The following is a 15,540-nucleotide window of genomic DNA, read 5'->3' on the forward strand; positions in this document are numbered from 1 at the left end:
GCAGCCTTCTTCCAGCCACCTACCCAGAAGCTTGTGAAGGCAGGTATGATCTGAAGCAGGAAGCACTCTGTCAAGTGTGACAGTTCAAGCATCTTAAAGATTAAATCTTTCCTTTAAAGAAAATGACTTTAATTGTAAATGCAAACAAGTTTTCTAAATGATAATAGAATTTTGAGTGATAATAAATTAAGTAAAGAGAACAGTGTCTGAAAATGCTAAAACACATAATCTGAATGGTGTGATCTCAGAAAATCACAGAGCAGTTACCCTATAGTTTCTTATATACACCGTCAGTTCAGTTCAGTTGCTCAGTCGTGTCCGACTCTTTGCGACCCCATGAATCGCAGCACGCCAGGCCTCCCTGTCCATCACCAACTCCTGGAGTTCACTCAGACTCACGGCCATCAAGTCAGTGATGCCATCCAGCCATCTCATCCTCTGTCATCCCCTTCTCCTATTGCCCCCAATCCCTCCCAGCATCAGTCTTTTCCAATGAGTCAACTCTTTGCATGAGATGCCCAAAGTACTGGAGTTTCAGTTTAGCATCATTCCTTCCAAAGAAATCCCAGGGCTGATATCCTTCAGAATGGACTGGTTGGATCTCCTTGCAGTCCAAGGGACTCTCAAGAGTCTTCTCCAACACCACAGTTCAAAAGCATCAATTCTTCGGTGCTCAGCCTTCTTCACAGTCCAACTCTCACATCCATACATGACTACTGGAAAAACCATAGCCTTGACTAGACGGACCTTAGTCAACAAAGTAATGTCTCTGCTTTTCAATATGCTAGCTAGGTTGGTCATAACTTTTCTTCCAAGGAGTAAGCGTCTTTTGATTTCATGGCTACAGTCACCATCTGCAGTGATTTTGGAGCCCCCCCCCCAAATAAAGTCTGACACTGTTTCCACTGTTTCCCCATCTATTTCCCATGAAGTGATGGGACCGGATGCCATGATCTTCGTTTTCTGAATGTTGAGCTTTAAGCCAACTTTTTCACTCTCCTCTTTCACTTTCATGAGGCTTTTTAGTTCCTCTTCACTTTCTGCCATAAGGGTGGTGTCATCTGCATATCTGAGGTTATTGATATTTCTCCCAGCAATCTTGATTCCAGCTTGTGTTTCTTCCAGTCCAGTGTTTCTCATGATGACTGTAGTTGTGGCTTATTTCTGTTGAAATCATTAGATTGTTAGAAATAATGGTCACAACCTTGAGATTTTTGAAGAAAGATAAATATATCATCACTGTTAGGAAGATAATTTGACTTCACAATTAAATATTTTCATTTCACACAGTTATTAAGATATGACTTTTTGTTTTATCTCAGAAGAAAAAGTTAATTGGTAGGAATATTAAAACTTAACAGTTAAATATGAAATATATAGCAGGCTGCAGAAACATTGTTTTCTGATTACTTAAAAAACTAAATATGAGAAGAAAATATGGTTTGATGACTTATTTTCTATGAATCAGGAGTTGCATTTCTTCTTCACTGTAAACTAAAAAAATGTTTAAAATCATGACATAGTTATGTTATTTTAACTAGTATGCATTTAATCTGAGGAAAAATATGGAGACTCAGATTAAATCCTGAGTGATTTCCAACATGTTCTTTAAAGCTCTCTGTGTCTGTTAGTCGTTCAGTTGTGTCTGACTCTTTGCAATCCCATGGACTATAGCCTGCCAGGCTTCTGTGTTCATAGGATTCTCCAGGCAAGAATACTGGAATGGATTGTCAATTCCTTTTCTAGGGAATCTTCCTGACCCAGGGATTGAACCCAGGTCTCCCACGTTATAGGCAGATTCTTTACCATCTGAGCCACCAGGGAAGCCCTAAAAGCTCTCTATTAGCTTAGATATTTATAACCATAATCCCAAAGTCAGAAAACAGAAAAGAAAGTCACCTACAAATTGTTGTTTTTCAATCACTAAGTTGTGTCTAATTCTTTGCAACTGCATGAACTGCAACACAGCAGGCTTCCCTGTCCTTCACTGTTTACCTGAGTTTGCTCAAACTCATGTCCATTGAGTCAGTGATACCATCCAACCACGTCATCCTCTGCCGCCCCCTTCTCTGAATTTAATCTTTCCCTGTATCAGGCTCTTTTCTAAGAAGTCAGTTCTTCACATCAGTGACCAAAGTATTGGAGCTTCAGCTTCAGCACCAGATTTCCTTTAGGATTGACTGGTTTGATCTCTTTGCAGTCCAAGGGACTATCAAGAGTCATCTCCAGCACCACATTTGGAAAGTATCAACTCTTCAGCACTCAGCCTTCTTTATGGTCCAACTCTCACATCCATACATGACTACTGGAAAAACCACAGCCTTGACTAGACAGACCTTTGTCAGCAAAGTGATGTCTCTGGTTTTTAATACACTGTCTAGGTTTGTCATAGCTTTTCTTCCAAGGAGCAAGAGTTTTTAAATTTTGTGGCTGCAGTCATAAATCACCAGAAAACTTAAAAATACTCTATTTTCTGGAACTGTAGAAACTAATTCTAGAGCACCTCATTCTTTGCAAGTACTGTCATTAGTGAAAGTACTACTGACTTTACAAAGGGCTTCTCTGGTGGTTCAGTGGTAAAGAACGCACCTGCCAATGAATAAGACAGAGACATGAACTTGATCTCTGGGTCGGGAAGCCTCCTTAGTGGAGGTCATGGCAATCCACACCAGTGTTCTTGCCTGGAAAATCCAATGGACAGAGAAGCCTGGCAGGGTACAGTCCACGGGGTCACAAGGAGTTGGACACGACAGCACACACACACTAACTTTAAAAAATTTACACACAGGATCTATGTCATGGAAAAATCACACAGTTGGCTTGTGTGACGAGAAAAATAGTGTCACTGCATAATCTTTATTAGATGAGACCTTGCCTGAACTATTCCAGTGTCTTCTTCCCTGTCAGGAGGCTTGTGTAAGTGAGTAGTTATTGCAGTGTTCCTGTTGGAGAAAGATGGCTTGGCTAGGATGGTTTCAGCACAGGCGGAGAGAAGGGAATTGTTGCAGAGATATTTTGAAAGACTAGGCAATTGTTTGGACTTTATGTGTCTGTTTGGAATGGGAGGTAAAAATCCAAAGGTGTCAAGGAACATTCCCAGGCTTCTGTCAATGCACCTGGACAGGGTGGTGCCATTCACTGCACTTTGGCTTAGGAACTCCAGCAACATAGAGCAGCTGAAAGAAAGGGACAGAGAAGAGCAGAGAGAGAGAAAGAGGGGATAAAGGCTGAGAGCCAAACTGGAAGGACACTTGTTGCTGTGTCAAGTCATGACAGCTCATCATATAGGCTAAGACGATGGCAAGTTTGGTCTGGAGAGGAACACGATCAGGTGTGCATTTTGAGTTACTATATGGAGAGAACTAACAGGAGCAAACAGGCTATTACAGTAGTACCGGTGGGAGGAAGTGGGTGAGTACGGAGTTGAAAATTTAAGGACATTTTTATAGGATTTAAATCCAAATGGATGAGGAATTGCAGTAACTCAGCAGGGTTGAAGGGCTCTTAGGCTTCTGGTTCATTTCACTGGGTGAATGGCCAGGTCACTCGGAAAGGGAATCTAGAAATTCCACCCTTTGTTTCCAGTGCTTGCTTAATAAGATCAGTCGTCTATATTCAATATGAAAGGAAGTTGGGGAAAATAAAATTACTGAGTCTGCCTTTTTTGCAGTAAAGAATCTTTTAAGACTTAGAACTTACAAGGAATCTCAGAGATTACAAATTTCTCTATTTATTTTATCAGTGAGAATAATGATTTTCAAAGACTGAATTGCTCCTACAGCTAATGATGTAGCTGGAAAATCAGACTTCTGTGCCCACTCTCAGGCTCTGTATGCATTCATCCTCATGCTTTCAGTAGATTTTCAGCATGAAATGTATATGCTCTTAATAAATGAATAATGTTAGTTTACAGATGACCTTTCTAGGAATTGAATAGAAATTTTTAAAACTTTGATCTATTCAACTCTTTCTGGGCTGTTATGAGAACAATATAATGTTCAAAGTAAATTAAATTATCTATACTATAAAAAAGGTGCTTGACTAGATAGAGTAGTTTTACATGCAGATCAGTTCCTATTTTAATCTGCTCCTATATAGTAGGCGGTAAAAATATTTCTAAGACTCTAGCTTCACTGCGGGGCTTCCCAGGTGGCACTACTGGTAAAGAATCTGCCTGCCAATGCAGAAGACACAAGATATGCACACTTGATCCCTGGGTTGGGAAGATCCCCTGGGGAAGGAAATGGCAACCCTCTCCAGTATTCTTGCCTGGAAAATCCCATGGGCAGAGGAGCCTGGTGGACTACAATCCATGAGGCTGCAAAGAGTCAGACATGACTGAGTGCATGCACACACACACACATGCACACACACATGCACACACACACATACACACACACACGACCTCACCAGTTCTCTGTCTGCAACCTTCCAAAATACACCTCAGGAAAACCACTTATTTAGGAATATACATATAATAAAAATAATTTTTTAAAAGGCAAGTATTTTATTTCAGGTGTTCAGAGCATCTATTCATAGTAGTAAAATATTAGAAACATCTTGAAAGAATATATTTAAGAAAGCTATTCTGCATTACTGAAGTGGAACACTGTATAGTCATTTCAATTAGTATGTGGATTGTTAGGTATCTAGAGATGTATATAAAATGTATTTGCAAGAAAACATGAAATCGTGTATACACAGAGGAGATGCATCAGTGAATGTTTTGGAAAGGGTAACAAATTTACTTAGAGTGGTAGAGGTGGATAGAGAGTTCTATTCCCTTTAGGGCTTTCCTCTTTGTTTTCCATCTTTCCTTTCCTTCCTTCCTTTCTTTTTTTCTTTATTTAGTTATGGAATAAGAAAAAGGTCTTTCTAAAACCCTTTGCCCCTAACATTTTCAGCAAATATGGAAAAACTAGGTATCATGAAAAAAATCTCCAAAAACAAAATACCTAGAAAATTTGCAATGTGACATTCCTTTTCACTGCTCCTTTTTTTAAAATTTATTTTTAAATTTGAGTATAGTTGCTTTCAATGTTGTGTTAGTTTCTGCTGTACAAGAATGTGAATCAGTTACAAGTATAGATATATCCCCTCCCTCTTGTTGCTCTTAAACAAAGTTCTGACCTCTTAGAAATATGAAGAGCTATAGTTCTGAGTAGTCAGTAAACAAAGCCTGAAGCTGTGGTTACCTGGGCAATTTTTGTACACATTTAGAATGTAGAGCCTTAGATTTTCAAGGACTTATGGGAAGCAGCTATTTATCCCCCTTTTTCTTCTTCTCTGCTACCAGCCCGGTCTGTAGCATTTAGGGGACAGACATCTTCACACTCATCCAATGATTATCTTGCTGAACAACTCTAATCTTTTGCTTTTCTCTGAGCCTTGACCAAGTAGCAGTCATTAAATATTTGTCAAAAATAACTTAATGGTGAAATGATTTTTGAATTCTTTATGTCTAATTTGTGTTATAACATAGAATTATACATCTTTTTTAATGAGATCTGTTTTTAATTGGAAGGTGAGAACTTTCCAATTATATTTTGTTTCAATATTTATATGCTGTGCCTACCAATATGTTTCTTTTTTTAACATTTTAATTATTTAAATTTTTATTTATTTTTTATTTTTTAATTTTTACTTTATTTTACTTTACAATACTGTATTGGTTTTGCCATACATTGACATGAATCCACCACGGGTGTACATGAGTTCCCAAACATGAACCCCCCTCCCACCTTCCACCCCCATATCATCTTTCTGGATCATCCCTGTGCACCAGCCCCAAGCATCCTGTATCCTGTATCGAACATAGACTAGCGACTCATTTCTTACGTGATAGTATACTTGTTTCAATGCCATTCTCCCAAATCATCCCACCCTCTCCCTCTCCCTCAGAGTCCAAAAGTCCGCTCTACACATCTGTGTCTCTTTCCCTGTCTTGCATACAGGGTCGTCATTGCCATCTTCCTAAATTCCATATATATGTGTTAGTATACTGTATTGGTGTTTTTCTTTCTGGCTTACTTCACTCTGTATAATCGGCTCCAGTTTCATCCATCTCATTAGAACTGATTCAAATATATTCTTTTTAATGGCTGAGTAATACTCCATTGTGTACATGTACCACAGCTTTCTTATCCATTCTTCTGCTGATGGACATCTAGGTTGTTTCCATGTCCTGGCTATTATAAACAGTGCTGCAATGAACACTGGGGTACATGTGTCTCTTAAAATTAAAAGCTTCTGCACAACAAAGGAAAATATAAGCAAGGTGAAAAGACAGGCTTCTGAATGGGAGAAAATAATAGCAAATGAAGCAACTGACAAACAACTAATCTCAAAAATATACAAGCAACTTATGCAGCTCAATTCCAGAAAAATAAACAACCCACTCAAAAAATGGGCCAAAGAACTAAATAGACATTTCTCCAAAGAAGACATATGGATGGCTAACAAACACATGAAAAGATGCTCAACATCATTCATTGTTAGAGACATGCAAATCAAGACCACAATGAGGTACCACTTCACACCAGTCAGAATGTCTGTGATCCAAAAGTCTGCAAGCCATAAATGCTGGAGAGGGTGTGGAGAAAAGGGAACCCTCTTACACTGTTGGTGGGAATGCAAACTAGTACAGCCACTATGGAGAACAGTGTGGAGATTCCTTAAAAAATTGCAAATAGAACTGCCTTATGACCCAGCAATCCCACTGCTGGGCATACACACCAAGGAAACTAGTTTCATTCTTTTACAGGTGGTTGATCAGTTTTCCCAGCTCACTTGTTAAAGAGATTGTCTTTTTTCCATTATATATTCTTGCCTCCTTTATCAAAGATAAGGTGTCCATAGGTGTGTGGATTTATCTCTGGGCTTTCTATTTTGTTCCATTGATCTATATTTCTGTCTTTGTGCCAGTACCATACTGTCTTGATAACTGTAGCTTTGTAGTATAGTCTGAAGTCAGGCAGGTTGGTTCCTCCAGTTCCATTTTTCTTTCTCAAGATTGCTTTGGCTGTTCGAGATTTTTTTGTATTTCCATACAAATTGTGAAATTATTTGTTCTAGTTCTGTGAAAAATACCATTGGTAGCTTGTAGGGATTACATTAAATCTATAGGTTGCTTTGGATAGTATACTTATTTTCACTATATTGATTCTTCTGATCCATGAACATGGTATATTTCTCCATCTATTTGTGTCATCTTTGATTTCTTAATCATTTATAGTTTTCTATATATAGGTCTTTTGTTTCTTTAGGTAGATTTATTCCTAAGTATTTTATTCTTTTCATTGCAATAGTAAATGAAATTGTTTCCTTAATTTCTCTTTCTGTTTTCTCATTGTTAGTTTATAGAAATGAAAGGGATTTCTGTGTGTTAATTTTATATCCTGCAACTTTACTATACTCACTGATTAGCTCTAGTAGTTTTCTAGTGGTGTCTTTTGGGTTTTCTATGTAGAGGATCATGTCATCTGCAAGCAGTGAGAGTTTTACTTCTTCTTTTCCAGTCTGGATTCCTTTTCTTTCTTTTTTTCTCTGATTGCTGTAGCTAAAACTTCCAAAACTATGTTGATTAGTAGTGGTGAGAGTGGGCACCCTTGTCTTGTTCCAGACTTGAGGGGAAATGCTTTCAATTTTTCATCATTGAGGATAATGTTTGCTATGGGTTTATCATATATGGCTTATATTATATTGAGGTATGTTCCTTCTATGCCTGCTTTCTGGTGGGTTTTTTTATCATAAATGGATGTTGACTTTTGTCAAAGGCTTTCTCTGCATTTTTTGAGGTAACCATATGGTTTTTATCTTTCAGTTTGTTAATGTGGTGTATCACGCTATTGATTTGTGAATATTGAAGAATCCTTGCATCCCTGGGATAAAGCCCACTTGGTCATGATATATGATCTTTTTAATATGTTGTTGGATTCTGTTTGCTAGAATTTGGGGGTTGAGAATTTTTGCATCTATGTTCATCAGTGATATTGGCCTGTAGTTTTCTTTTTTTGTGGCATCTTTATCTGGTTTTGGTATTAGGGTGGTGGTGGCCTCATAGAATGAGTTTGGCAGTTTACCTTCCTCTGCAATTTTCTGGAAGAGTTTGAGTAGGATAGTTGTTAGCTCTTCTCTAAATTTTTGGTAGAATTCACCCATAAAGTCATCTGGTCCTGGGCTTTTGTTTGTTGGAAGATGGTTTCTATTCTTATGCCTTATCTTATAGGCTTTCCAGGTGGCTCAGTGGTAAAGAATCTGCCTGCTAAGCAGAAGATGAGAGTTCAATTGATCCCTGGGTCAGGAAGATTCCCTGGAGAAGGAAATGGCAACCTTCTCCAGTATCCTTGCCTGGAAAATCTCATGGACAGTGGAGCCTGGCAGGCTATCGTCCATGAGGTCATAAAGAGCTGGAAATGACTGAGAGACTCAACAACAACCTTCTCTGTATTTTAATGAGGTATATGAAAAATAATGCCCAGGACGGAGTTCAGAAAGTTTTTGGATGGAAGGGAATCAGGGAACCTGGTTTGGGTGTTACTCCATTGCATGTTCCCAGATTAGTGAGCATGAAAATACCAGAAGCCAAACTAGGCAGAAATAGATCAACCAAACTCTTGGAAGTTGGCAAAAGAAATTGGGGCAAGTGAAACTATGGATAAATGGGAATAGGCCATGGAAGGAAGTGAAAACTCATTGAACTTTGTCAGATAATAGTGTCTGGGTGCCTTTTATTAGAGCAAGAATAGGACTAAGGAAAGAACATGAGTCTATAAGTATGTAGTATATATATGTTATATATTATACACACACACACACACACATATGGCCCAACTGGTCAAAAAATGGCAGATAAGAGCATTCAAACTGAAAAATAAGATTGTAGGAACTATTGTGATCAGAGTCAATAGTTACATTTTCTTTGAGGGCAAGTTGAACGAAAATGAAATGAATTTTAGGTGTTTCTGTTTGTTTGTTTTTCCCTTGATTAGCATTACTTGTCACAGAGCTAATAAATCGCAGCAAGGTTTGTTCAAAAACTGATTCTAAAATTTCCAAGAAACCAGTATTTTTAAAAAGAGTATTTTCAGAGACAAACATCAATTTAAGTTTAGATTTTGTAACTCATTTAATTATACAAGTGAAATCCATAGGGGGTAAACAAGAGCAGATATTGTTTTCCTTCAGGTCCTTATTTGTAAGCTACACTTCTAGCAAAAAGAAAAAAGGGAAAAAAACAATGGAAAGGATGAATGGGCGAAGGCAGAGCCATGTGATTTCATATGATTTTGTGTGTGTGTGTGTTTTTAACCTTCTACAATATCCTGAAGCACATTGTTAAACCCTGTGAAGCCAGAAGGGTATATTCAAGTGCACTAAGGTGTACATTTTCATTTATTATCCACATAGTTTTCTTCTCAGAACTGAAAGCATGTTTGTCCCACTCTCTGGATTCAGGAAATCTTTTTTTTTTTTTTTTTTTTTAAGCAGTGCTTGAGTAGGGGGAAGAAAAGAAGCGGAAATAGTCCTCCGATTTTCCCAGGAGATTTATTTCTGCAGCAGGAGTGGAAAAACAGCACCCCATAGCAGTTTTCCTAAGTTCATCCACCCTAATCCACCCGTGCCACGCCTCCTTCTGTTTTCTTCCTGTTTCCCTCCTTGCCACCTCATCCTGTCTCATCTGTATTTTTCCATGACTCCATTTTCCAAAATAGTGGCCTACTTGAGTAAATGGGTTAAGGAATGGAGATAGCAGTGGCCTGGAGGAAGGAGGGCACAGATAAACAGCAGAGCAAGTTCCCAAATTTGAGGTATGGGCATCGGGCTAAGAACAGTTTTGTTTCTCTCTTCTTGCCTGCTTCCTGCCTTCATCCAACCTATGTGACTTAGTGACTAAACAACAACATAACCTAAACATGAGGCAAAGATTTCTAAGTGTCAGTGTAAGGACAGAGGAGGGAAGACCAGTTTGTAGGCTATTGTGCTAATCCTGGTGGAAGATGGTGGTGGCTTGCAAAAGCAATGGTTGCAGTGAGTGTGGAAATGAGCAATTAGATTCTGCATATGTTTGGAAGAAGAAGGCAGAATTTTCTGGAAAATTTGGCACAAGTTAGGAGAGGAAGAGATGTTGGCCACATCAGATGAGCTTGGTGTGAGTTATGGTGGAGAAGCTGTTATAGAGAATGGGGAGCACATGAGGAGTTTGGTTTGGGATATGATAAATTGGGACTGTCAAGAGAAATGTTTTTGCTTTTAATGGAATTTAAGGAACAGTCTAGATGGGAAATGAATGAATTTGAAAATCATTAATACAACTGAGGTTTATAAACCACAAGTTTAAATGAGATTACATAGAAAGGACATGTTGATAAAAGCAAGGAAGTCTTCCAAGGATTGAGCCTTGGAACACGTAACACTAGTGTGTGTGTGCTAAATCACATCAGTTCTCTCCGACTCTTTGCAACCGTATGGACTGTAGCTTGCCAGGCTCCTCTGTCCTTAGGATTTTCCAGGCAAGAATATTGGCGAGGGTTGCCATACCCTCCTCCAGGGGATCTTCCCAACCCAGGAATCGAACCCATGTCTCTTCTGTCTCCTGCATTGGCAGGCAGGTTCTTTATCACTAGCATCACCTGGGAAGCCCGAAGAATACTAGAGGATGGGAAAATAAGGAGGACCAAGAAGTGACTGAGTTGGGATATACACATGAAAACATACATCATTATTTTAATCATATTTCAGTTATCAATTCACATTTATAAATATGAATATTATTTTACTATGTGCTTTATTTTTCTTTATACCTCAAAAATTAAGCCTACCTCTAATAACAATATGCTCATGAACATATGAGTGTGTGTAGGTACATATGCTAATTAATAGGATATTAAATAATTTAAATATATATTAAATCAAAGTGTATATCGTATATACATCCATCTATATACTTTAATTCACTATTTCACCAATATAAAATTATACTACTTTCAAATATTTACCCATGATTTGCTATAATATTTATATCCTATTAAATATTTTTTGTCCAAACAAATATTTTGTCTTTGTCTGATTGATAGTTGATTCAAGTGTTTGGATTCAGTTTAAATTTCAGAGAACTATAAAATAGAATTTAGCTATATTCTTTTTATCTCGATAATTAAATTATACTCATAACTTTCTATTTAAAAAGCTGTAACTGTTAAATAGCATGTTTAAAGAGTAAGACAATGAATAGGTAGATGAAATTTATGCACACTTAAATTTATTTTATGGGTTGTGATTTTTTTTTAATATACCATACTATTTCAAATTGGACACCAACATTGGCTTTTATTGTGGAAAATGAGTCTTTCAGCCTCACTAGGTAAGATGCTCATTATTAAAAGACTTAACCAGGAGAACCAGTGCGTACTACACAACTCTGTTCAAATAGAAACTGACTCAGGAACGTGGGGCAGGAGTTACAGTTATGTCCCATGATGGGATGGTGATTGAAGACTGCATTAGGGATGGAGAGGAAGAAGGTGGGAATATATTGGGAGCGGAAAGATGAAAGGGTGATGGAAAGTTTTGGTGGGACTGACACTCATAATGAGAAGTGAACCAGAGTGATTTGTGCTGAATATAGAGTGCAGCAGAAACAGACTCATAGACCTAGAAAAAAGACTTGTGGTTGCCAGCGAGGTAGAGGCAACAGGTAGAATGGGAGTTTGGAGTTGGCAGATGCAAACCAGTATATATAGAATGGTAAACCGCAGGGTCTTACTGTATCCAATCCTGTGATAAATCATAGTGGAAAAGAATATGAAAAAGTGTATGCCTATATATGGCTGAGTCACTTTGCTGTAGAGCAGAAATTAATGCAACATTGTAAATCAACTCTCCCTCAATTTTTAAAACAACAAGTGAAAATAAGACTAATATTGAACAAAACTGTGAACATAAAGTTGGTGTACAGAAGTTGCCTTAGAGAAGGAACTTTGGTCGGGGTTATTGTGTAGTGTGACCAGAGGTGGAGAGGACAACTATAGGCAAAACAGTGGCAGCTCATGTCTCTAAAATGTGCTTCATCGTTCATCTGCATCAGGATTTCCCAAGGTGCTTGTTAGGAAAGCTGCAGCTCACTGCAGCAGAATCTCTTGGTGTTGCCAGGGCACCTGCATTCTTTATTAAAAATACCCAGGCCCTGACATCATCCCCAGGTGAATCTAATGCCTGTTAAAATTTGAGGACCACTGAACTAAGGTATAAGGAAAGAATATGCAAGAAGTAAATCTTGACAATGTATTCTCTCCAGGGGAGAGGAGACTCTTAGGGAATTTGCCGGGTAAGAAATGTGTAGATAAAACAATGAAAATGGAAAATGTTCAGAAATAAAGTAACAGTGAACTGCCAGGGAAGTATGGTATGAGTCACGGGGGAAGGTCATAGTGACAGAGGTCAAAAAGGGGCCGTGGACTGGGACTCCTCTGGTGGCCCAGTGGGTAAGACTCCGTGCTCCCAGTGCAGGGGGCCTGGGTTCCGTCCCGGGTCAAGGAACTGTTACAGATTCCACATGCCACAGTGAAGATCAAAGATCCTGAGTGCCACAACTAAGACTTGGCTCAGTCAAATAAATAAGCAAATAAAAATAAAAATTAAATTATAAGAATAAAAGAGTGCATGGGAATGAACATGTGAGAGACCAGGAATGACACACCCAGAAAGAGGACAGATCTGTGAAGATAAGGTGGGAAGACCACACTGGCCTTCCTGAGCTAAGCCATGGGAGGCCTGCCATCCCCATAAGATGAAACCAGAAAGCAATTATAACGAGAGAAGAGCAGATCAGTTAAAAGGGACCACGGAGCAGCCCCCGCAGGCTGCTTTCTGTGTATGGTCCTTAAGAAGTCATATTCTCAGCTGTCAAAAATGCTATGTATTAAACGTCATCCCCACTCTGATCACACATCAGTAACTATGTATTTTTTTCATTGAAGTATAGTTAATTTACAATGTTATGTTACTTTTATCACTGTACAGCAAAGTGATTCGTTTACACACACACATATTCTTCTTCAGATTCTTTTCCCGTATAGGTTATTAGAAAATATTAAGAATAGTTCCCTGTGTTATACAGTAGGTCCCTGTTGGTTATCCATTTTATATTTAGTAGTGGATATGTCAATATCTTTATATAATAATTTTTTTGCAGTAATAACACAGAGTTGTTTGATTTACTAAAGATTCTGGTGAATTTAATTTTTTATCCAGTCTGAGTACAGGTGAGTAGGAGGACATTCCAGTTCATGATTTTTGTTAAAGGCCTGAGCATAGTCTCCCAGGAGATCAGAAGAACCAGAAAGAGAGAGAATTGTCAGGGACTATTGTTTTCTCTCTCTTCCTCACCGTTGTTACTTGTCATCTGCTTCAGTTTGCATTAAAATAAGTGGTGTGCTTTATTTTTAAACTCCTGCTTCTGAAATTGAAAAAAAAAAAAAAACTTTAAGTACAAAATTAAGAGCAGATTCTAATCATGCTTCTTAGCCTTTATAAACTTCTATCCTTCATTCAGCTTCTTGTCCTATCTCCCAAATAGTCCAAGCAACCAAGGACATTTTAAATATAATTGTGAAAAAAGTAAATAAAATAATAGATTTATTGTATTGTCTCCCTAAAGAAATGAATACTTTGTTCTTTAAATCATTAGTGTAAAGGGAAGGGAGAGTTCTTCTGAAATGTTAATTTTTCTTATTGGGTGCTAATATTTTAAAATAAGAAATGGAAAGAATTATGAGGACCTACTGTATAGCACAGGAACTCTGCTAATGTTATGTGGGAGCCTGGATGGCAGGGAAACTTGGGGGAGAATGGGTATGTATAGATGTAAGGCTGAGTCGCTTTGCTGTGTATCTGATACTGTCACAACATTGTTAATCAACTATATTCCAACATACCTATGGCTGACTCCTGTTGTTGTTTGGTAGAAACCAATGGAATTCGGTAAAGCAATTATCCTTCGATACAAAAGTAAATAAATTTTTTTAAATGGAAAAAAGAATAGAAGAAAAATGAAATTATGGGAATATTAATAATTGAGCTGGTAAATGTAAAGAGAATATTCAATATACTCAACAGGGGTTGCAAGGTGAAATCCAGCAAAGGGTTTATGTGCCCATGGGTCATAAAGCCAAACTCAACTCTGATAGCAAAGTAGGGATTTATTGCAGAACACCAAGAAGGAAGTGGCAGGCAAGCCTCAGGGCCACTCCATCTTGGTCTTTTGAGTTTGGGTTTTTTTTTTTTTTTAAGGGGAAGAAGAAAGGGCCAGGATAATCATAGTTTCAAAGCGTAAAGCATCTGCCTGCAATGTGGGAGACCTGGGTTTGATCCCTGGGTCAGGAAGATCCCCTGGAGAAGGAAATGGCAACCCCCTCCAGTACTATTGCCTAGAAAATTCCATGGATGGAGGAGCCTGGTGGGCTTCAGTCCATGTGGTCGCAAAGCGTCGGACACGATTGTGCGACTTCAGTCACTCACTCACTCAATCATAGTTTCGGGAGTCCAGGGTATCTCTGGTTTATGATTCTCGGGCCACGTGGTCCATAACTTGAGCCTGTTAGTTCATCATGCCCTGGAGGAACAACCTGAGTTTGTAAGTTAATGATGATATCTACAACAACAATTATAGTATGTTGACAATGGTACAGACGACAGCAATTTTAATCAACTGTTCGGTTGATGAGCACAAGATTGAGGTCAAAGAGGACAAGAATGGGTATCAAATTTTGAATAGAGATAGGAATCATAAACTCTGTAAGGGAACTTTGTTTTAGGAAGACTTAGTTTCAATGGTATAATGAAAAAAAGCACTGATGGTTGGATGTAAAGGGATATAACCAAGTGTTGCACCCACCCTGTCAATGTACCAACCGTGGCCACTCTCCTTTTTCTTTGAAGTTTTGCCGGAATGTCTCCTTCATCTTTCTTAATGCATCTGGACAAAGACGTCATCATTTGATGAAATTCTTACCCCCATAATGTGCTTAACCAATTCTTAAATGATGATTATAAAAGTAATTCTTTCATTTGTAGTCAGTTTTAGATATTTTGGCAAGTCAAATGAGGAAACTTCAAGGCGAACAAAAAGGATGGTGAAAAAAATAGCAAAATGGAATTTTTATGTCATCAATGTCCCTTTTCTGTCCACCAAAATTCTCCATATGCTCCCTTAGCCTTAATTTATATTCTCCCCATTTCTCAGCTATTAGAGTTTATGCCTTCTGCCCTAACTATCATGGGGAAGATATACATAGTAATTATTAAATTACTGCTCTGTGTCATGCACTATTTTAGGCATTTCACGTGAATGATGGCTGATCTTACCCACCTCTTAGAACTGTTTGGTTAATTATTCCCACTTTCCTGATGAGGAAACTAAGATTACGCTAAGATCACCCGGCCTACTAAGTGGCAAAGCCAGGATCTGTATTCATAATGGCCTAAATATAAAGTTTTAAACTCTTCTCTCTGTACTGTGTGACCTCAGGTTCATTAGTAATT

General features: G+C 38.2%; 1 protein-coding gene across 9 annotated transcripts in view; it reads left to right on the forward strand.

Annotated features, from left to right (window-relative positions):
- Positions 1-15,540, forward strand: part of INPP4B (inositol polyphosphate-4-phosphatase type II B) — an 883,288-nt gene that overhangs the window by 712,019 nt on the left and 155,729 nt on the right. The window lies entirely within an intron of this gene.

Source organism: Ovis canadensis, chromosome 17 (assembly GCF_042477335.2).
Source record: "Ovis canadensis isolate MfBH-ARS-UI-01 breed Bighorn chromosome 17, ARS-UI_OviCan_v2, whole genome shotgun sequence".
Classification (NCBI taxonomy): Eukaryota; Metazoa; Chordata; class Mammalia; order Artiodactyla; family Bovidae; genus Ovis; species Ovis canadensis.